This window comes from Pleurodeles waltl, unplaced genomic scaffold (genome assembly GCF_031143425.1).
Source record: "Pleurodeles waltl isolate 20211129_DDA unplaced genomic scaffold, aPleWal1.hap1.20221129 scaffold_135, whole genome shotgun sequence".
NCBI classification, from domain to species: domain Eukaryota; kingdom Metazoa; phylum Chordata; class Amphibia; order Caudata; family Salamandridae; genus Pleurodeles; species Pleurodeles waltl.
The window spans coordinates 84,597-108,499 of NW_027149841.1; the positions used below are offsets into that span (position 1 = coordinate 84,597).

The window sequence follows — 23,903 nt, forward strand, 5'->3', positions numbered from 1 at the left end:
TGACTGACTGTGAGAGGGGAAGGCGAAGATTTTCTGCACCCAGCATGCCTTGTGACATTCTTAGGCAAATGAGGTGAGAGCCCTGCCAGAATAGCTCCAGCGATCACATGCCACTCCTCTGAAGGCTCCTGATCTGCATAACCACAGCATTTTGAACAGGAAGCAGAGTGGTGCAGCGGAAGCGTGCTGGGCCCATAACCCAGAGGTCGATGGAGTGAAACCATCCTCTGCTAGCATGGATTGATTTTTTTTCTTGTGAGGACCACTCTCTCGTTTCCACGCTGCCAGAGCGGAAAACAGCAGGCTTGTGCCAGCTTTTTGTGGGAAGAGACTGCTCAACTATCGGTCTCTGCTCAAAGTCAGGGAGACAGATGGTCAGAGAATCAACCCTACACTTCAAAGGAAATGATGCACAGTTATGACCATTAACGAAAGATGGGACCCTCGCACTTCTTTCTGAGCCTGCTTGGAACGCTATTATTCCCTTTTTTTGTCCTGCTATTATCAATCTCCTGTGAATATCGTGGAGGTGTTTTCTTTCTCTACCCTGCTGTTTTTCCCTTGCTGCCAATAAATGCTTATTTCAATGATTTGAACTGCTGCTTTCCCTTTCTCCTTTTCTGCGCAGCTTTTGCATTGGTTTCAATCTCCAGTTCCTTAGCAGTTGCAAGAACTTTTTTCCTGATTTTCATGTTGGTCTGTAAACCAAAAATACCTCTGATACTGGTGCAATATAGTCATTGAACTCAGGGTTGTGATGTCTAGAGCTGAAAAAAAACATATGCCATGGAGCGTTGGTGGTATAGTGGTGAGCATAGCTGCCTTCCAAGCAATTGACCCGGGTTTGATTCCCGGCCAACGCAGTGCTAATATTTATACATTAAGAAAGCAGTAACTTTTCTAACGCAATATGTTAAAAAAAAGAGAAATATCTTGACCAGATTACTCAGCTATTAGATAAATAATAAACAAAGACATAGTCAGGCATCCCAAAAGCCCCGTCTGCGACTTTCTATGTCCTGAAATTTTTATATTTTACAAACAGCAGTCACCACTCACAACTGCTGGTAATAAATGGGCTGCAGGGGGGCAGGCAATGAAACGGCTAAGCCCTTCTGCCCGACCAGCCTTTAGAACTGCAGCATCTCTGCAGTAAAAAGTGTTTCAGGTCAATATCTCTCCCCTGGAAAAAATGTGCGAGACCCACCACCGATAAATGTGGCAAAAGTCCCCAACATTTTCTGCATATTTGTGCTCTTACCTGAAAGCAGCGCCACCTTGTAGTCATCGCAGGCAACTGCAGCATACAACCAAATTTATCCGAGAGCAAGGTGAAAGAAACCCAAGGGAACAGCCCCTGTCTGCAGCAGGAAGGTTGGCTGCTTCGAATGGACAGAACTTCCAGTCCTAAGTCCACTCACATCCCGAACGCTCCTAAACGCTCATACCGGGCAAGCCCTCACCGGATGCACCTCTGGCTCCCAGGTAAGGCCAAAACCTGAGCATGGTAGCGCAGGATCACAGAGAAGGAGCGGGTGGGGGTGCTTCTGTCTTGACAAAGGCGTGACATGGCTAGTGACTGAGAGGGACTTGACTTTCCCCTATGACTGACTGTGAGAGGGGAAGGCGAAGATTTTCTGCACCCAGCATGCCTTGTAACATTCTTAGGCAAATGAGGTGAGAGCCCTGCCAGAATAGCTCCAGTGATCCCATGCCACTCCTCTGAAGGCTCCTGATCTGCATAACCACAGCATTTTGAACAGGAAGCAGAGTGGCGCAGCGGAAGCGTGCTGGGCCCATAACCCAGAGGTCGATGGATCGAAACCATCCTCTGCTAGCATGGATTGATTATTTTTCTTGTGAGGACCACTCTCTCGTTTCCACGCTGCCAGAGCGTAAAACAGCAGGCTTGTGCCAGCTTTTTGTGGGAAGAGACTGCTCAACTATCGGTCTCTGCTCAAAGTCAGGGAGACAGATGGTCAGAGAATCAACCCTACACTTCAAAGGAAATGATGCACAGTTATGACCATTAACGAAAGATGGGACCCTCGCACTTCTTTCTGAGCCTGCTTGGAACGCTATTATTCCCTTTTTTTGTCCTGCTATTATCAATCTCCTGTGAATTTCGTGGAGCTGTTTTCTTTCTCTACCCTGCTGTTTTTCCCTTGCTGCCAATATATGCTTATTTCAATGATTTGAACTGCTGCTTTCCCTTTCTCCTTTTCTGCGCAGCTTTTGCATTGGTTTCAATCTCCAGTTCCTTAGCAGTTGCAAGAACTTTTTTCCTGATTTTCATGTTGGTCTGTAAACCAAAAATACCTCTGATACTGGTGCAATATAGTCATTGAACTCAGGGTTGTGATGTCTAGAGCTTAAAAAAAACATATGCCATGGAGTGTTGGTGGTATAGTGGTGAGCATAGCTGCCTTCCAAGCAGTTGACCCGGGTTCGATTCCCGGCCAACACAGTGCTAATATTTATACATTAAGAAAGCAGTAGCTATTCTAATGCAATATGTTAAAAAAAGAGAAATATCTTGACCAGATTACTCAGCTATTAGATAAATAATAAACAAAGACATAGGCAGGCATCCCAAAAGCCCCGTCTGCGACTTTCTATGTCCTGAAATGTTTATATTTTACAAACAGCAGTCACCATCACAACTGCTGGTAATAAATGGGCTGCAGGGGGGCAGGCAATGAAACGGCTAAGCCCTTCTGCCCGACCAGCCTTTAGAACTGCAGCATCTCTGCAGTAAAAAGTGTTTCAGGTCAATATCTCTCCCCTGGAAAAAATGTGCGAGACCCACCACCGATAAATGTGGCAAAAGTCCCCAACATTTTCTGCATATTTGTGCTCTTACCTGAAAGCAGCGCCACCTTGTAGTCATCGCAGGCAACTGCAGCATACAACCAAATTTATCCGAGAGCAAGGTGAAAGAAACCCAAGGGAACAGCCCCTGTCTGCAGCAGGAAGGTTGGCTGCTTCAAATGGACAGAACTTCCAGTCCTAAGTCCACTCACGTCCCGAACGCTCCCAAACGCTCATACTGGGCAAGCCCTCAGCGGGTGCACCTCTGGCTCCCAGGTAAGGCCAAAACCTGAGCATGGTAGCGCAGGATCACAGAGAAGGAGCGGTTGGGGGTGCTTCTGTCTTGACAAAGGCGTGACATGGCTAGTGACTGAGAGGGCCTTGACTTTGCCCTATGACTGACTGTGAGAGGGGAAGGCGAAGATTTTCTGCACCCAGCATGCCTTGTGACATTCTTAGGCAAATGAGGTGAGAGCCCTGCCAGAATAGCTCCAGCGATCCCATGCCACTCCTCTGAAGGCTCCTGATCTGCATAACCACAGCATTTTGAACAGGAAGCAGAGTGGCGCAGCAGAAGCGTGCTGGGCCCATAACCCAGATGTTGATGGATCGAAACCATCCTCTGCTAGCATGGATTGATTTTTTTTCTTGTGAGGACCACTCTCTCGTTTCCACGCTGCCAGAGCGGAAAACAGCAGGCTTGTGCCAGCTTTTTGTGGGAAGAGACTGCTCAACTATCGGTCTCTGCTCAAAGTCAGGGAGACAGATGGTCAGAGAATCAACCCTACACTTCAAAGGAAATGATGCACAGTTATGACCATTGACGAAAGATGGGACCCTTGCACTTCTTTCTGAGCCTGCTTGGAACGCTATTATTCCCTTTTTTTGTCCTGCTATTATCAATCTCCTGTGAATTTCGTGGAGCTGTTTTCTTTCGATACCCTGCTGTTTTTACCTTGCTGCCAATATATGCTTATTTCAATGATTTGAACTGCTGCTTTCCCTTTCTCCTTTTCTGCGCAGCTTTTGCATTGGTTTCAATCTCCAGTTCCTTAGCAGTTGCAAGAACTTTTTTCCTGATTTTCATGTTGGTCTGTAAACCAAAAATACCTCTGATACTGGTGCAATATAGTCATTGAACTCAGGGTTGTGATGTCTAGAGCTTAAAAAAAACATATGCCACGGAGCGTTGGTGGTATAGTGGTGAGCATAGCTGCCTTCCAAGCAGTTGACCTGGGTTTGATTCCCGGCCAACGCAGTGTTAATATTTATACATTAAGAAAGCAGTAGCTATTCTATCGCAATATGTTAAAAAAAAGAGAAATATCTTGACCAGATTACTCAGCTATTAGATAAATAATAAACAAAGACAGAGGCAGGCATCCCAAAAGCCCCGTCTGCGACTTTCTATGTCCTGAAATTTTTATATTTTACAAACAGCAGTCACCACTCACAACTGCTGGTAATAAATGGGCTGCAGTGGGGCAGGCAATGAAACGGCTAAGTCCTTCTGCCCGACCAGCCTTTAGAACTGCAGCATCTCTGCAGTAAAAAGTGTTTCAGATCAATATCTCTCCTCTGGAAAAAATGTGCGAGACCCACCACCGATAAATGTGGCAAAAGTCCCCAACATTTTCTGCATATTTGTGCTCTTACCTGAAAGCAGCGCCACCTTGTAGTCATCGCAGGCAACTGCAGCATACAACCAAATTTATCCGAGAGCAAGGTGAAAGAAACCCAAGGGAACAGCCCCTGTCTGCAGCAGGAAGGTTGGCTGCTTCGAATGGACAGAACTTCCAGTCCTAAGTCCACTCACGTCCCGAACGCTCCCAAACGCTCATACCAGGCAAGCCCTCATCGGGTGCACCTCTGGCTCCCAGGTAAGGCCAAAACCTGAGCATGGTAGCGCAGGATCACAGAGAAGGAGCGGTTGGGGGTGCTTCTGTCTTGACAAAGGCGTGACATGGCTAGTGACTGAGAGGGCCTTGACTTTCCCCTATGACTGACTGTGAGAGGGGAAGGCCAAGATTTTCTGCACCCAGCATGCCTTGTGACATTCTTAGGCTAATGAGGTGAGAGCCCTGCCAGAATAGCTCCAGCGATCCCATGCCACTCCTCTGAAGGCTCCTGATCTGCATAACCACAGCATTTTGAACAGGAAGCAGAGTGGCGCAGCGGAAGCGTGCTGGGCCCATAACCCAGAGGTCGATGGATCGAAACCATCCTCTGCTAGCATGGATTGATTTTTTTTCTTGTGAGGACCACTCTCTCGTTTCCACGCTGCCAGAGCGGAAAACAGCAGGCTTGTGACAGCTTTTTGTGGGAAGAGACTGCTCAACTATCGGTCTCTGCTCAAAGTCAGGGAGACAGATGGTCAGAGAATCAACCCTACACTTCAAAGGAAATGATGCACAGTTATGACCATTAACGAAAGATGGGACCCTCGCACTTCTTTCTGAGCCTGCTTGGAACGCTATTATTCCCTTTTTTTGTCCTGCTATTATCAATCTCCTGTGAATTTCGTGGAGCTGTTTTCTTTCTCTACCCTGCTGTTTTTCCCTTGCTGCCAATATATGCTTATTTCAATGATTTGAACTGCTGCTTTCCCTTTCTCCTTTTCTGCGCAGCTTTTGCATTGGTTTCAATCTCCAGTTCCTTAGCAGTTGCAAGAACTTTTTTCCTGATTTTCATGTTGGTCTGTAAACCAAAAATACCTCTGATACTGGTGCAATATAGTCATTGAACTCAGGGTTGTGATGTCTAGAGCTTAAAAAATACATATGCCATGGAGCGTTGGTGGTATAGTGGTGAGCATAGCTGCCTTCCAAGCAATTGACCCGGGTTCGATTCCCGGCCAACGCAGTGCTAATATTTATACATTAAGAAAGCAGTAGCTATTCTAATGCAATATGTCAAAAAAAGAGAAATATCTTGACCAGATTACTCAGCTATTAGATAAATAATAAACAAAGACATAGGCAGGCATCCCAAAAGCCCCGTCTGCGACTTTCTATGTCCTGAAATTTTTATATTTTACAAACAGCACTCACCATCACAACTGCTGGTAATAAATGGGCTGCAGGGGGGCAGGCAATGAAACGGCTAAGCCCTTCTGCCCGACCAGCCTTTAGAACTGCAGCATCTCTGCAGTAAAAAGTGTTTCAGGTCAATATCTCTCCCCTGGAAAAAATGTGCGAGACCCACCACCGATAAATGTGGCAAAAGTCCCCAACATTTTCTGCATATTTGTGCTCTTACCTGAAAGCAGCGCCACCTTGTAGTCATCGCAGGCAACTGCAGCATACAACCAAATTTATCCGAGAGCAAGGTGAAAGAAACCCAAGGGAACAGCCCCTGTCTGCAGCAGAAAGGTTGGCTGCTTCGAATGGACAGAACTTCCAGTCCTAAGTCCACTCACGTCCCGAACGCTCCCAAACGATCATACCGGGCAAGCCCTCACCGGGTGCACCTCTGGCTCCCAGGTAAGGCCAAAACATGAGCATGGTAGCGCAGGATCACAGAGAAGGAGCGGGTGGGGGTGCTTCTGTCTTGACAAAGGCGTGACATGGCTAGTGACTGAGAGGGACTTGACTTTCCCCTATGACTGACTGTGAGAGGGGAAGGCGAAGATTTTCTGCACCCAGCATGCCTTGTGACATTCTTAGGCAAATGAGGTGAGAGCCCTGCCAGAATAGCTCCAGCGATCACATGCCACTCCTCTGAAGGCTCCTGATCTGCATAACCACAGCATTTTGAACAGGAAGCAGAGTGGCGCAGCAGAAGCGTGCTGGGCCCATAACCCAGAGGTCGATGGAGTGAAACCATCCTCTGCTAGCATGGATTGATTTTTTTTCTTGTGAGGACCACTCTCTCGTTTCCACGCTGCCAGAGCGGAAAACAGAAGGCTTGTGCCAGCTTTTTGTGGGAAGAGACTGCTCAACTATCGGTCTCTGCTCAAAGTCAGGGAGACAGATGGTCAGAGAATCAACCCTACACTTCAAAGGAAATGATGCACAGTAATGACCATTAACGAAAGATGGGACCCTCGCACTTCTTTCTGAGCCTGCTTGGAACGCTATTATTCCCTTTTTTTGTCCTGCTATTATCAATCTCCTGTGAATTTCGTGGAGCTGTTTTCTTTCTCTACCCTGCAGTTTTTCCCTTGCTGCCAATATATGCTTATTTCAATGATTTGAACTGCTGCTTTCCCTTTCTCCTTTTCTGCGCAGCTTTTGCATTGGTTTCAATCTCCAGTTCCTTAGCAGTTGCAAGAACTTTTTTCCTGATTTTCATGTTGGTCTGTAAACCAAAAATACCTCTGATACTGGTGCAATATAGTCATTTAACTCAGGGTTGTGATGTCTAGAGCTTAAAAAAAACATATGCCATGGAGCGTTGGTGGTATAGTGGTGAGCATAGCTGCCTTCCAAGCAATTGACCCGGGTTCGATTCCCGGCCAACGCAGTGCTAATATTTATACATTAAGAAAGCAGTAGCTATTCTAATGCAATATGTTAAAAAAAGAGAAATATCTTGACCAGATTACTCAGCTAAACAAAGACATAGGCAGGCATCCCAAAAGCCCCGTCTGCGACTTTCTATGTCCTGAAATGTTTATATTTTACAAACAGCAGTCACCATCACAACTGCTGGTAATAAATGGGCTGCAGGGGGGCAGGCAATGAAACGGCTAAGCCCTTCTGCCCGACCAGCCTTTAGAACTGCAGCATCTCTGCAGTAAAAAGTGTTTCAGGTCAATATCTCTCCCCTGGAAAAAATGTGCGAGACCCACCACCGATAAATGTGGCAAAAGTCCCCAACATTTTCTGCATATTTGTGCTCTTACCTGAAAGCAGCGCCACCTTGTAGTCATTGCAGGCAACTGCAGCATACAACCAAATTTATCCGAGAGCAAGGTGAAAAAAACCCAAGGGAACAGCCCCTGTCTGCAGCAGGAAGGTTGGCTGCTTCGAATGGACAGAACTTCCAGTCCTAAGTCCACTCACGTCCCGAACGCTCCCAAACGCTCCTACCGGGCAAGTTCTCACCGGGTGCACCTCTGGCTCCCAGGTAAGGCCAAAACCTGAGCATGGTAGCGCAGGATCACAGAGAAGGAGCGGGTGGGGGTGCTTCTGTCTTGACAAAGGCGTGACATGGCTAGTGACTGAGAGGGACTTGACTTTCCCCTATGACTGACTGTGAGAGGGGAAGGCGAAGATTTTCTGCACCCAGCATGCCTTGTGACATTCTTAGGCAATTGAGGTGAGAGCCCTGCCAGAATAGCTCCAGCGATCCCATGCAACTCCTCTGAAGGCTCCTGATCTGCATAACCACAGCATTTTGAACAGGAAGCAGAGTGGCGCAGCGGAAGCGTGCTGGGCCCATAACCCAGAGGTCGATGGATCGAAACCATCCTCTGCTAGCATGGATTGATTTTTTTCTTGTGAGGACCACTCTCTCGTTTCCACGCTGCCAGAGCGGAAAACAGCAGGCTTGTGCCAGCTTTTTGTCTGAAGAGACTGCTCAACTATCGGTCTCTGCTTAAAGTCAGGGAGACAGATGGTCAGAGAATCAACCCTACACTTCAAAGGAAATGATGCACAGTTATGACCATTAAAGAAAGATGGGACCCTCGCACTTCTTTCTGAGCCTGCTTGGAACGTTATTATTCCCTTTTTTTGTCCTGCTATTATCAATCTCCTGTGAATTTCGTGGAGCTGTTTTCTTTCTCTACCCTGCTGTTTTTCCCTTGCTGCCAATATATGCTTATTTCAATGATTTGAACTGCTGCTTTCCCTTTCTCCTTTTCTGAGCAGCTTTTGCATTGGTTTCAATCTCCAGTTCCTTAGCAGTTGCAAGAACTTTTTTCCTGATTTTCATGTTGGTCTGTAAACCAAAAATACCTCTGATACTGGTGCAATATAGTCATTGAACTCAGGGTTGTGATGTCTAGAGCTTAAAAAAAACATATGCCATGGAGCGTTGGTGGTATAGTGGTGAGCATAACTACCTTCCAAGCAGTTGACCCGGGATCGATTCCTGGCCAACGCAGTGTTAATATTTATACATTAAGAAAGCAGTAGCTATTCTAAAGCAATATGTTAAAAAAAAGAGAAATATCTTGACCAGATTACTCAGCTATTAGATAAATAATAATCAAAGACATAGGCAGGCATCCCAAAAGCCCCGTCTGCGACTTTCTATGTCCTGAAATCTTTATATTTTACAAACAGCAGTCACCACTCACAACTGCTGGTAATAAATGGGCTGCAGGGGGGCAGGCAATGAAACGGCTAAGCCCTTCTGCCCGACCAGCCTTTAGAACTGCAGTTTCTCTGCAGTAAAAAGTGTTTCAGGTCAATATCTCTCCCCTGGAAAAAATGTGCGAGACCCACCACCGATAAATGTGGCAAAAGTCCCCAACATTTTCTGCATATTTGTGCTCTTACCTGAAAGCAGCGCGACCTTGTAGTCATCACAGGCAACTGCAGCATACACCCAAATTTATCTGAGAGCAAGGTGAAAGAAACTCAAGGGAATAGCCCCTGTCTGCAGCAGGAAGGTTGGCTGCTTCGAATGGACAGAACTTCCAGTCCTAAGTCCACTCACGTCCCGAACGCTCATACCGGGCAAGCCCTCACCGGGTGCACCTCTGGCTCCCAGGTAAGGCCAAAACCGGAGCATGGTAGCGCAGGATCACAGAGAAGGAGCGGGTGGGGGTGCTTCTGTCTTGACAAAGGCGTGACATGGCTAGTGACTGAGAGGGACTTGACTTTCCCATATGACTGACTGTGAGAGGGGAAGGTGAAGATTTTCTGCACCCACCATGCCTTGTGACATTCTTAGGCAAATGAGGTGAGAGCCCTGCCAGAATAGCTCCAGCGATCCCATGCCACTCCTCTGAAGGCTCCTGATCTGCATAACCACAGCATTTTGAACAGGAAGCAGAGTGGCACAGCGGAAGCGTGCTGGGCCCATAACCCAGAGGTCGATGGATCGAAACCATCCTCTGCTAGCATGGATTGATTATTTTTCTTGTGAGGACCACTCTCTCGTTTCCACGCTGCCAGAGCGGAAAACAGCAGGCTTGTGCCAGCTTTTTGTGGGAAGAGACTGCTCAACTATCGGTCTCTGCTCAAAGTCAGGGAGACAGATGGTCAGAGAATCAACCCTACACTTCAAAGGAAATGATGCACAGTTATGACCATTAACGAAAGATGGGACCCTCGCACTTCTTTCTGAGCCTGCTTGGAATGCTATTATTCCCTTTTTTTGTCCTGCTATTATCAATCTCCTGTGAATTTCGTGGAGCTGTTTTCTTTCTCTACCCTGCTGTTTTTCCCTTGCTGCCAATATATGCTTATTTCAATGATTTGAACTGCTGCTTTCCCTTTCTCCTTTTCTGCGCAGCTTTTGCATTGGTTTCAATCTCCAGTTCCTTAGCAGTTGCAAGAACTTTTTTCCTGATTTTCATGTTGGTCTGTAAACCAAAAATACCTCTGATACTGGTGCAATATAGTCATTGAACTCAGGGTTGTGATGTCTAGAGCTTAAAAAATACATATGCCATGGAGCGTTGGTGGTATAGTGGTGAGCATAGCTGCCTTCCAAGCAATTGACCCGGGTTCGATTCCCGGCCAACGCAGTGCTAATTTTTATACATTAAGAAAGCAGTAGCTATTCTAATGCAATATGTCAAAAAAAGAGAAATATCTTGACCAGATTACTCAGCTATTAGATAAATAATAAACAAAGACATAGGCAGGCATCCCAAAAGCCCCGTCTGCGACTTTCTATGTCCTGAAATTTTTATATTTTACAAACAGCAGTCACCATCACAACTGCTGGTAATAAATGGGCTGCAGGGGGGCAGGCAATGAAACGGCTAAGCCCTTCTGCCCGACCAGCCTTTAGAACTGCAGCATCTCTGCAGTAAAAAGTGTTTCAGGTCAATATCTCTCCCCTGCAAAAAATTTGCGAGACCCACCACCGATAAATGTGGCAAAAGTCCCCAACATTTTCTGCATATTTGTGCTCTTACCTGAAAGCAGCGCCACCTTGTAGTCATCGCAGGCAACTGCAGCATTCAACCAAATTTATCCGAGAGCAAGGTGAAAGAAACCCAAGGGAACAGCCCCTGTCTGCAGCAGAAAGGTTGGCTGCTTCGAATGGACAGAACTTCCAGTCCTAAGTCCACTCACGTCCCGAACGCTCCCAAACGATCATACCGGGCAAGCCCTCACCGGGTGCACCTCTGGCTCCCAGGTAAGGCCAAAACATGAGCATGGTAGCGCAGGATCACAGAGAAGGAGCGGGTGGGGGTGCTTCTGTCTTGACAAAGGCGTGACATGGCTAGTGACTGAGAGGGACTTGACTTTCCCCTATGACTGACTGTGAGAGGGGAAGGCGAAGATTTTCTGCACCCAGCATGCCTTGTGACATTCTTAGGCAAATGAGGTGAGAGCCCTGCCAGAATAGCTCCAGCGATCCCATGCCACTCCTCTGAAGGCTCCTGATCTGCATAACCACAGCCTTTTGAACAGGAAGCAGAGTGGCGCAGCGGAAGCGTGCTGGGCCCATAACCCAGAGGTCGATGGATCGAAACCATCCTCTGCTAGCATGGATTGATTATTTTTCTTGTGAGGACCACTCTCTCGTTTCCACGCTGCCAGAGCGGAAAACAGCAGGCTTGTGCCAGCTTTTTGTGGGAAGAGACTGCTCAACTATCGGTCTCTGCTCAAAGTCAGGGAGACAGATGGTCAGAGAATCAACCCTACACTTCAAAGGAAATGATGCACAGTTATGACCATTAACGAAAGATGGGACCCTCGCACTTCTTTCTGAGCCTGCTTGGAACGCTATTATTCCCTTTTTTTGTCCTGCTATTATCAATCTCCTGTGAATTTCGTGGAGCTGTTTTCTTTCTCTACCCTGCTGTTTTTCCCTTGCTGCCAATATATGCTTATTTCAATGATTTGAACTGCTGCTTTCCCTTTCTCCTTTTCTGCGCCGCTTTTGCATTGGTTTCAATCTCCAGTTCCTTAGCAGTTGCAAGAACTTTTTTCCTGATTTTCATGTTGGTCTGTAAACCAAAAATACCTCTGATACTGGTGCAATATAGTCATTGAACTCAGGGTTGTGATGTCTAGAGCTTAAAAAATACATATGCCATGGAGCGTTGGTGGTATAGTGGTGAGCATAGCTGCCTTCCAAGCAATTGACCCGGGTTCGATTCCCGGCCAACGCAGTGCTAATATTTATACATTAAGAAAGCAGTAGCTATTCTAATGCAATATGTCAAAAAAAGAGAAATATCTTGACCAGATTACTCAGCTATTAGATAAATAATAAACAAAGACATAGGCAGGCATCCCAAAAGCCCCGTCTGCGACTTTCTATGTCCTGAAATTTTTATATTTTACAAACAGCAGTCACCATCACAACTGCTGGTAATAAATGGGCTGCAGGGGGGCAGGCAATGAAACGGCTAAGCCCTTCTGCCCGACCAGCCTTTAGAACTGCAGCATCTCTGCAGTAAAAAGTGTTTCAGGTCAATAACTCTCCCCTGGAAAAAATGTGCGAGACCCACCACCGATAAATGTGGTAAAAGTCCCCAACATTTTCTGCATATTTGTGCTCTTACCTGAAAGCAGCGCCACCTTGTAGTCATCGCAGGCAACTGCAGCATACAACCAAATTTATCCGAGAGCAAGGTGAAAGAAACCCAAGGGAACAGCCCCTGTCTGCAGCAGGAAGGTTGGCTGCTTCGAATGGACAGAACTTCCAGTCCTAAGTCCACTCACGTACCGAACGCTCCCAAACGATCATACCGGGGAAGCCCTCACCGGGTGCACCTCTGGCTCCCAGGTAAGGCCAAAACCGGAGCATGGTAGCGCAGGATCACAGAGAAGAAGCGGGTGGGGGTGCTTCTGTCTTGACAAAGGCGTGACATGGCTAGTGACTGAGAGGGACTTGACTTTCCCCTATGACTGACTGTGAGAGGGGAAGGCGAAGATTTTCTGCACCCAGCATGCCTTGTGACATTCTTAGGCAAATGAGGTGAGAGCCCTGCCAGAATAGCTCCAGTGATCCCATGCCACTCCTCTGAAGGCTCCTGATCTGCATAACCACAGCCTTTTGAACAGGAAGCAGAGTGGCGCAGCGGAAGCGTGCTGGGCCCATAACCCAGAGGTCGATGGATCGAAACCATCCTCTGCTAGCATGGATTGATTATTTTTCTTGTGAGGACCACTCTCTCGTTTCCACGCTGCCAGAGCGTAAAACAGCAGGCTTGTGCCAGCTTTTTGTGGGAAGAGACTGCTCAACTATCGGTCTCTGCTCAAAGTCAGGGAGACAGATGGTCAGAGAATCAACCCTACACTTCAAAGGAAATGATGCACAGTTATGACCATTAACGAAAGATGGGACCCTCGCACTTCTTTCTGAGCCTGCTTGGAACGCTATTATTCCCTTTTTTTGTCCTGCTATTATCAATCTCCTGTGAATTTCGTGGAGCTGTTTTCTTTCTCTACCCTGCTGTTTTTCCCTTGCTGCCAATATATGCTTATTTCAATGATTTGAACTGCTGCTTTCCCTTTCTCCTTTTCTGCACAGCTTTTGCATTGGTTTCAATCTCCAGTTCCTTAGCAGTTGCAAGAACTTTTTTCCTGATTTTCATGTTGGTCTGTAAACCAAAAATACCTCTGATACTGGTGCAATATAGTCATTGAACTCAGGGTTGTGATGTCTAGAGCTTAAAAAAAACATATGCCACGGAGTGTTGGTGGTATAGTGGTGAGCATAGCTGCCTTCCAAGCAGTTGACCCGGGTTCGATTCCCGGCCAACACAGTGCTAATATTTATACATTAAGAAAGCAGTAGCTATTCTAATGCAATATGTTAAAAAAAGAGAAATATCTTGACCAGATTACTCAGCTATTAGATAAATAATAAACAAAGACATAGGCAGGCATCCCAAAAGCCCCGTCTGCGACTTTCTATGTCCTGAAATGTTTATATTTTACAAACAGCAGTCACCATCACAACTGCTGGTAATAAATGGGCTGCAGGGGGGCAGGCAATGAAACGGCTAAGCCCTTCTGCCCGACCAGCCTTTAGAACTGCAGCATCTCTGCAGTAAAAAGTGTTTCAGGTCAATATCTCTCCCCTGGAAAAAATGTGCGAGACCCACCACCGATAAATGTGGCAAAAGTCCCCAACATTTTCTGCATATTTGTGCTCTTACCTGAAAGCAGGGCCACCTTGTAGTCATCGCAGGCAACTGCAGCATACAACCAAATTTATCCGAGAGCAAGGTGAAAGAAACCCAAGGGAACAGCCCCTGTCTGCAGCAGGAAGGTTGGCTGCTTCAAATGGACAGAACTTCCAGTCCTAAGTCCACTCACGTCCCGAACGCTCCCAAACGCTCATACTGGGCAAGCCCTCAGCGGGTGCACCTCTGGCTCCCAGGTAAGGCCAAAACCTGAGCATGGTAGCGCAGGATCACAGAGAAGGAGCGGTTGGGGGTGCTTCTGTCTTGACAAAGGCGTGACATGGCTAGTGACTGAGAGGGCCTTGACTTTGCCCTATGACTGACTGTGAGAGGGGAAGGCGAAGATTTTCTGCACCCAGCATGCCTTGTGACATTCTTAGGCAAATGAGGTGAGAGCCCTGCCAGAATAGCTCCAGCGATCCCATGCCACTCCTCTGAAGGCTCCTGATCTGCATAACCACAGCATTTTGAACAGGAAGCAGAGTGGCGCAGCAGAAGCGTGCTGGGCCCATAACCCAGATGTTGATGGATCGAAACCATCCTCTGCTAGCATGGATTGATTTTTTTTCTTGTGAGGACCACTCTCTCGTTTCCACGCTGCCAGAGCGGAAAACAGCAGGCTTGTGCCAGCTTTTTGTGGGAAGAGACTGCTCAACTATCGGTCTCTGCTCAAAGTCAGGGAGACAGATGGTCAGAGAATCAACCCTACACTTCAAAGGAAATGATGCACAGTTATGACCATTGACGAAAGATGGGACCCTTGCACTTCTTTCTGAGCCTGCTTGGAACGCTATTATTCCCTTTTTTTGTCCTGCTATTATCAATCTCCTGTGAATTTCGTGGAGCTGTTTTCTTTCGATACCCTGCTGTTTTTACCTTGCTGCCAATATATGCTTATTTCAATGATTTGAACTGCTGCTTTCCCTTTCTCCTTTTCTGCGCAGCTTTTGCATTGGTTTCAATCTCCAGTTCCTTAGCAGTTGCAAGAACTTTTTTCCTGATTTTCATGTTGGTCTGTAAACCAAAAATACCTCTGATACTGGTGCAATATAGTCATTGAACTCAGGGTTGTGATGTCTAGAGCTTAAAAAAAACATATGCCACGGAGCGTTGGTGGTATAGTGGTGAGCATAGCTGCCTTCCAAGCAGTTGACCTGGGTTTGATTCCCGGCCAACGCAGTGTTAATATTTATACATTAAGAAAGCAGTAGCTATTCTATCGCAATATGTTAAAAAAAAGAGAAATATCTTGACCAGATTACTCAGCTATTAGATAAATAATAAACAAAGACAGAGGCAGGCATCCCAAAAGCCCCGTCTGCGACTTTCTATGTCCTGAAATTTTTATATTTTACAAACAGCAGTCACCACTCACAACTGCTGGTAATAAATGGGCTGCAGTGGGGCAGGCAATGAAACGGCTAAGTCCTTCTGCCCGACCAGCCTTTAGAACTGCAGCATCTCTGCAGTAAAAAGTGTTTCAGATCAATATCTCTCCCCTGGAAAAAATGTGCGAGACCCACCACCGATAAATGTGGCAAAAGTCCCCAACATTTTCTGCATATTTGTGCTCTTACCTGAAAGCAGCGCCACCTTGTAGTCATCGCAGGCAACTGCAGCATACAACCAAATTTATCCGAGAGCAAGGTGAAAGAAACCCAAGGGAACAGCCCCTGTCTGCAGCAGGAAGGTTGGCTGCTTCAAATGGACAGAACTTCCAGTCCTAAGTCCACTCACGTCCCGAACGCTCCCAAACGCTCATACCAGGCAAGCCCTCATCGGGTGCACCTCTGGCTCCCAGGTAAGGCCAAAACCTGAGCATGGTAGCGCAGGATCACAGAGAAGGAGCGGTTGGGGGTGCTTCTGTCTTGACAAAGGCGTGACATGGCTAGTGACTGAGAGGGCCTTGACTTTCCCCTATGACTGACTGTGAGAGGGGAAGGCCAAGATTTTCTGCACCCAGCATGCCTTGTGACATTCTTAGGCTAATGAGATGAGAGCCCTGCCAGAATAGCTCCAGCGATCCCATGCCACTCCTCTGAAGGCTCCTGATCTGCATAACCACAGCATTTTGAACAGGAAGCAGAGTGGCGCAGCGGAAGCGTGCTGGGCCCATAACCCAGAGGTCGATGGATCGAAACCATCCTCTGCTAGCATGGATTGATTTTTTTTCTTGTGAGGACCACTCTCTCGTTTCCACGCTGCCAGAGCGGAAAACAGCAGGCTTGTGACAGCTTTTTGTGGGAAGAGACTGCTCAACTATCGGTCTCTGCTCAAAGTCAGGGAGACAGATGGTCAGAGAATCAACCCTACACTTCAAAGGAAATGATGCACAGTTATGACCATTGACGAAAGATGGGACCCTCGCACTTCTTTCTGAGCCTGCTTGGAACGCTATTATTCCCATTTTTTGTCCTGCTAATATCAATCTCCTGTGAATTTCGTGGAGCTGTTTTCTTTCTCTACCCTGCTGTTTTTCCCTTGCTGCCAATATATGCTTATTTCAATGATTTGAACTGCTGCTTTCCCTTTCTCCTTTTCTGCGCAGCTTTTGCATAGGTTTCAATCTCCAGTTCCTTAGCAGTTGCAAGAACTTTTTTCCTGATTTTCATGTTGGTCTGTAAACCAAAAATACCTCTGATACTGGTGCAATATAGTCATTGAACTCAGGGTTGTGATGTCTAGAGCTTATAAAAAACATATGCCATGGAGCGTTGGTGGTATAGTGGTGAGCATAGCTGCCTTCCAAGCAGTTGACCTGGGTTCGATTCCCGACCAACGCAGTGTTAATATTTGTACATTAAGAAAGCAGTAGCTATTCTAACACAATATGTTAAAAAAAAGAAATATCTTGACCAGATTACTCAGCTATTAGATAAATAATAAACAAAGACATAGGCAGGCATCTCAAAAGCCCCGTCTGCGACTTTCTATGTCCTGAAATTTTTATATTTTACAAACAGCAGTCACCACTCACAACTGCTGGTAATAAATGGGCTGCAGGGGGGCAGGCAATGAAACGGCTGAGCCCTTCTGCCCGACCAGCCTTTAGAACTGCAGCATCTCTGCAGTAAAAAGTGTTTCAGGTCAATATCTCTCCCCTGGAAAAAATGTGCGAGACCCACCACCGATAAATGTGGCAAAAGTCCCCAACATTTTCTGCATATTTGTGCTCTTACCTGAAAGCAGCGCCACCTTGTAGTCATTGCAGGCAACTGCAGCATACAACCAAATTTATCCGAGAGCAAGGTGAAAGAAACCCAAGGGAACAGCCCCTGTCTGCAGCAGGAAGGTTGGCTGCTTCGAATGGACAGAACTTCCAGTCCTAAGTCCACTCACGTCCCGAACGCTCCCAAACGCTCCTACCGGGCAAGCTCTCAGCGGGTGCACCTCTGGCTCCCAGGTAAGGCCAAAACCTGAGCATGGTAGCGCAGGATCACAGAGAAGGAGCGGGTGGGGGTGCTTCTGTCTTGACAAAGGCGAGACATGGCTAGTGACTGAGAGGGACTTGACTTTCCCCTATGACTGACTGTGAGAGGGGAAGGCGAAGATTTTCTGCACCCAGCATGCCTTGTGACATTCTTAGGCAAATGAGGTGAGAGCCCTGCCAGAATAGCTCCAGCGATCCCATGCCACTCCTCTGAAGGCTCCTGATCTGCATAACCAAAGCATTTTGAACAGGAAGCAGAGTGGCGCAGCGGAAGCGTGCTGGGCCCATAACCCTGAGGTCGATGGATCGAAACCATCCTCTGCTAGCATGGATTGATTTTTTTTCTTGTGAGGACCACTCTCTCGTTTCCACGCTGCCAGAGCGGAAAACAGCAGGCTTGTGCCAGCTTTTTGTGGGAAGAGACTGCTCAACTATCGGTCTCTGCTCAAAGTCAGGGAGACAGATGGTCAGAGAATCAACCCTACACTTCAAAGGAAATGATGCACAGTTATGACCATTAACGAAAGATGGGACCTCGAACTTCTTTCTGAGCCTGCTTGGAACGCTATTATTCCCTTTTTTTGTCCTGCTATTATCAATCTCCTGTGAATTTCGTGGAGCTGTTTTCTTTCTCTACCCTGCTGTTTTTCCCTTGCTGCCAATATATGCTTATTTCAATGATTTGAACTGCTGCTTTCCCTTTCTCCTTTTCTGCGCAGCTTTTGCATTGGTTTCAATCTCCAGTTCCTTAGCAGTTGCATGAACGTTTTTCCTGATTTTCATGTTGGTCTGTAAACCAAAAATACCTCTGATACTGGTGCAATATAGTCATTGAACTCAGGGTTGTGATGTCTAGAGCTTAAAAAAAACATATGCCACGGAGCGTTGGTGGTATAGTGGTGAGCATAGCTGCCTTCCAAGCAGTTGACCTGGGTTTGATTCCCGGCCAACGCAGTGTTAATATTTATACATTAAGAAAGCAGTAGCTATTCTATCGCAATATGTTAAAAAAAAGAGAAATATCTTGACCAGATTACTCAGCTATTAGATAAATAATAAACAAAGACATAGTCAGGCATCCCAAAAGCCCCGTCTGCGACTTTCTATGTCCTGAAATTTTTATATTTTACAAACAGCAGTCACCACTCACAACTGCTGGTAATAAATGGGCTGCAGGGGGGCAGGCAATGAAACGGCTAAGCCCTTCTGCCCGACCAGCCTTTAGAACTGCAGCATCTCTGCAGTAAAAAGTGTTTCAGGTCAATATCTCTCCCCTGGAAAAAATGCGCGAGACCCACCACCGATAAATGTGGCAAAAGTCCCCAACATTTTCTGCATATTTGTGCTCTTACCTGAAAGCAGCGCCACCTTGTAGTCATCGCAGGCAACTGCAGCATACAACCAAATTTATCCGAGAGCAAGGTGAAAGAAACCCAAGGGAACAGCCCCTGTCTACAGCAGGAAGGTTGGCTGCTTCGAATGGACAGAACTTCCAGTCCTAAGTCCACTCACGTCCCAAACGCTCATACCGGGCAAGCCCTCACCGGGTGCACCTCTGGCTCCCAGGTAAGGCCAAAACCTGAGCATGGTAGCGCAGGATCACAGAGAAGGAGCGGGTGGGGGTGCTTCTGTCTTGACAAAGGCGTGACATGGCTAGTGACTGAGAGGGACTTGACTTTCCCCTATGACTGACTGTGAGAGGGGAAGGCGAAGATTTTCTGCACCCACCATGCCTTGTGACATTCTTAGGCAAATGAGGTGAGAGCCCTGCCAGAATAGCTCCAGCGATCCCATGCCACTCCTCTGAAGGCTCCTGATCTGCATAACCACAGCATTTTGAACAGGAAGCAGAGTGGCGCAGCGGACGCGTGCTGGGCCCATAACCCAGAGGTCGATGGATCGAAACCATCCTCTGCTAGCATGGATTGATTATTTTTCTTATGAGGACCACTCTCTCGTTTCCACGCTGCCAGAGCGGAAAACAGCAGGCTTGTGCCAGCTTTTTGCGGGAAGAGACTGCTCAACTATCGGTCTCTGCTCAAAGTCAGGGAGACAGATGGTCAGAGAATCAACCCTACACTTCAAAGGAAATGATGCACAGTTATGACCATTAACGAAAGATGGGACCCTCGCACTTCTTTCTGAGCCTTCTTGGAACGCTATTATTCCCTTTTTTTGTCCTGCTATTATCAATCTCCTGTGAATTTCGTGGAGCTGTTTTCTTTCTCTACCCTGCTGTTTTTCCCTTGCTGCCAATATATGCTTATTTCAATGATTTGAACTGCTGCTTTCCCTTTCTCCTTTTCTGCGCAGCTTTTGCATTGGTTTCAATCTCCAGTTCCTTAGCAGTTGCAAGAACTTTTTTCCTGATTTTCATGTTGGTCAGTAAACCAAAAATACCTCTGATACTGGTGCAATATAGTCATTGAACTCAGGGTTGTGATGTCTAGAGCTTAAAAAAAACATATGCCATGGAGCGTTGGTGGTATAGTGGTGAGCATAGCTGCCTTCCAAGCAGTTGACCCGGGTTTGATTCCCGGCTAACGCAGTGCTAATATTTATACATTAAGAAAGCAGTAGCTATTCTATCGCAATATGTTAAAAAAAAGAGAAATATCTTGACCAGATTACTCAGCTATTAGATAAATAATAAACAAAGACAGAGGCAGGCATCCCAAAAGCCCCGTCTGCGACTTTCTATGTCCTGAAATTTTTATATTTTACAAACAGCAGTCACCACTCACAACTGCTGGTAATAAATGGGCTGCAGGGGGGCAGGCAATGAAACGGCTAAGCCCTTCTGCCCGACCAGCCTTTAGAACTGCAGCATCTCTGCAGTAAAAAGTGTTTCAGGTCAATATCTCTCCCCTGGAAAAAGTGTGCGAGACGCACCACCGATAAATGTGGCAAAAGTCCCCAAAATTTTCTGCATATTTGTGCTCTTACCTGAAAGCAGCGCCACCTTGTAGTAGTCGCAGGCAACTGCAGCATACAACCAAATTTATCCGAGAGCAAGGTGAAAGAAACCCAAGGGAACAGCCCCTGTCTGCAGCAGGAAGGTTGGCTGCTTCGAATGGACAGAACTTCCAGTCCTAAGTCCACTCACGTCCCAAACGCTCATACCGGGCAAGCCCTCACCGGGTGCACCTCTGGCTCCCAGGTGAGGCCAAAACCTGAGCATGGTAGCGCAGGATCACAGAGAAGGAGCTGGTGGGGGTGCTTCTGTCTTGACAAAGGCGTGACATGGCTAGTGACTGAGAGGGACTTGACTTTCCCCTATGACTGACTGTGAGAGGGGAAGGCAAAGATTTTCTGCACCCACCATGCCTTGTGACATTCTTAGGCAAATGAGGTGAGAGCCCTGCCAGAATAGCTCCAGCGATCCCATGCCACTCCTCTGAAGGCTCCTGATCTGCATAACCACAGCATTTTGAACAGGAAGCAGAGTGGCGCAGCGGAAGCGTGCTGGGCCCTTAACCCATAGGTCGATGGATCGAAACCATCCTCTGCTAGCATGGATTGTTTTTTTTTCTTGTGAGGACCACTCTCTCGTTTCCACGCTGCCAGAGCGGAAAACAGCAGGCTTGTGCCAGCTTTTTGTGGGAAGAGACTGCTCAACTATCGGTCTCTGCTCAAAGTCAGGGAGACAGATGGTCAGAGAATCAACCCTACACTTCAAAGGAAATGATGCACAGTTATGACCATTAACAAAAGATGGGACCCTCGCACTTCTTTCTGAGCCTGCTTGGAACGCTATTATTCCCTTTTTTTGTCCTGCTATTATCAATCTCCTGTGAATATCGTGGAGGTGTTTTCTTTCTCTACCCTGCTGTTTTTCCCTTGCTGCCAATAAATGCTTATTTCAATGATTTGAACTGCTGCTTTCCCTTTCTCCTTTTCTGCGCAGCTTTTGCATTGGTTTCAATCTCCAGTTCCTTAGCAGTTGCAAGAACTTTTTTCCTGATTTTCATGTTGGTCTGTAAACCAAAAATACCTCTGATACTGGTGCAATATAGTCATTGAACTCAGGGTTGTGATGTCTAGAGCTTAAAAAAAACGTATGCCATGGAGCGTTGGTGGTATAGTGGTGAGCATAGCTGCCTTCCAAGCAGTTGACCCGGGTTCGATTCCCGGCCAACGCAGTGCTAATCTTTATACATTAAGAAAGCAGTAGCTATTCTAACGCAATATGTTAAAAAAAAGAGAAATATCTTGACCAGATTACTCAGCTATTAGATAAATAATAAACAAAGACATAGGCAGGCATCCCAAAAGCCCCGTCTGCGACTTTCTATGTCCTGAAATTTTTATATTTTACAAACAGCAGTCACCACTCACAACTGCTGGTAATAAATGGGCTGCAGGGGGGCAGGCAATGAAACGGCTAAGCCCTTCTGCCCGACCAGCCTTTAGAACTGCAGCATCTCTGCAGTAAAAAGTGTTTCAGGTCAATATCTCTCCCCTGGAAAAAATGTGCGAGACCCACCACCGATAAATGTGGCAAAAGTCCCCAACATTTTCTGCATATTTGTGCTCTTACCTGAAAGCAGCGCCACCTTGTAGTCATCGCAGGCAACTGCAGCATACAACCAAATTTATCCAAGAGCAAGGTGAAAGAAACCCAAGGGAACAGCCCCTGTCTGCAGCAGGAAGGTTGGCTGCTTCGAATGGACAGAACTTCCAGTCCTAAGTCCACTCACGTCCCGAACGCTCCTAAACGCTCATACCGGGCAAGCCCTCACCGGGTGCACCTCTGGCTCCCAGGTAAGGCCAAAACCTGAGCATGGTAGCGCAGGATCACAGAGAAGGAGCGGGTGGGGGTGCTTCTGTCTTGACAAAGGCGTGACATGGCTAGTGACTGAGAGAGACTTGACTTTCCCCTATGACTGACTGTGAGAGGGGAAGGCGAAGATTTTCTGCACCCAGCATGCCTTGTGACATTCTTAGGCAAATGAGGTGAGAGCCCTGCCAGAATAGCTCCAGCGATCACATGCCACTCCTCTGAAGGCTCCTGATCTGCATAACCACAGCATTTTGAACAGGAAGCAGAGTGGCGCAGCGGAAGCGTGCTGGGCCCATAACCCAGAGGTCGATGGAGTGAAACCATCCTCTGCTAGCATGGATTGATTTTTTTTCTTGTGAGGACCACTCTCTCGTTTCCACGCTGCCAGAGCGGAAAACAGCAGGCTTGTTCCAGCTTTTTGTGGGAAGAGACTGCTCAACTATCGGTCTCTGCTCAAAGTCAGGGAGACAGATGGTCAGAGAATCAACCCTACACTTCAAAGTAAATGATGCACAATTATGACCATTAACGAAAGATGGGACCCTCGCACTTCTTTCTGAGCCTGCTTGGAACGCTATTATTCCCTTTTTTTGTCCTGCTATTATCAATCTCCTGTGAATATCGTGGAGGTGTTTTCTTTCTCTACCCTGCTGTTTTTCCCTTGCTGCCAATAAATGCTTATTTCAATGATTTGAACTGCTGCTTTCCCTTTCTCCTTTTCTGCGCAGCTTTTGCATTGGTTTCAATCTCCAGTTCCTTAGCAGTTGCAAGAACTTTTTTCCTGATTTTCATGTTGGTCTGTAAACCAAAAATACCTCTGATACTGGTGCAATATAGTCATTGAACTCAGGGTTGTGATGTCTAGAGCTTAAAAAAAACATATGCAATGGAGCGTTGGTGGTATAGTGGTGAGCATAGCTGCCTTCCAAGCAGTTGACCCGGGTTCGATTCCCGGCCAACGCAGTGCTAATATTTATATATTAAGAAAGCAGTAACTATTCTAACGCAATATGTTAAAAAAAAGAGAAATATCTTGACCAGATTACTCAGCTATTAGATAAATAATAAACAAAGACATAGTCAGGCATCCCAAAAGCCCCGTCTGCGACTTTCTATGTCCTGAAATTTTTATATTTTACAAACAGCAGTCACCACTCACAACTGCTGGTAATAAATGGGCTGCAGGGGGGCAGGCAATGAAACGGCTAAGCCCTTCTGCCCGACCAGCCTTTAGAACTGCAGCATCTCTGCAGTAAAAAGTGTTTCAGGTCAATATCTCTCCCCTGGAAAAAATGTGCGAGACCCACCACCGATAAATGTGGCAAAAGTCCCCAACATTTTCTGCATATTTGTGCTCTTACCTGAAAGCAGCGCCACCTTGTAGTCATCGCAGGCAACTGCAGCATACAACCAAATTTATCCGAGAGCAAGGTGAAAGAAACCCAAGGGAACAGCCCCTGTCTGCAGCAGGAAGGTTGGCTGCTTCGAATGGACAGAACTTCCAGTCCTAAGTCCACTCACATCCCGAACGCTCCTAAACGCTCGCCCTCACCGGGTGCACCTCTGGCTCCCAGGTAAGGCCAAAACCTGAGCATGGTAGCGCAGGA

At 46.9% G+C, this 23,903-nt stretch overlaps 4 non-coding genes across 4 annotated transcripts; all 4 read left to right on the forward strand.

Moving 5' to 3' along the window:
* Window positions 1-2,395: 2,395 nt before the first annotated feature.
* Window positions 2,396-2,467, forward strand: TRNAG-UCC (transfer RNA glycine (anticodon UCC)). The gene has a single exon. It is a non-coding gene; the product is annotated as a tRNA-Gly (tRNA).
* An 11,121-nt stretch (window positions 2,468-13,588) lies between these two features.
* Window positions 13,589-13,660, forward strand: TRNAG-UCC (transfer RNA glycine (anticodon UCC)). Its single transcript has one exon. It is a non-coding gene; the product is annotated as a tRNA-Gly (tRNA).
* A 7,923-nt stretch (window positions 13,661-21,583) lies between these two features.
* On the forward strand, window positions 21,584-21,655 carry TRNAG-UCC (transfer RNA glycine (anticodon UCC)). The gene has a single exon. It is a non-coding gene; the product is annotated as a tRNA-Gly (tRNA).
* Window positions 21,656-23,187: 1,532 nt separating this feature from the next.
* On the forward strand, window positions 23,188-23,259 carry TRNAG-UCC (transfer RNA glycine (anticodon UCC)). Its single transcript has one exon. It is a non-coding gene; the product is annotated as a tRNA-Gly (tRNA).
* Window positions 23,260-23,903: the final 644 nt, after the last annotated feature.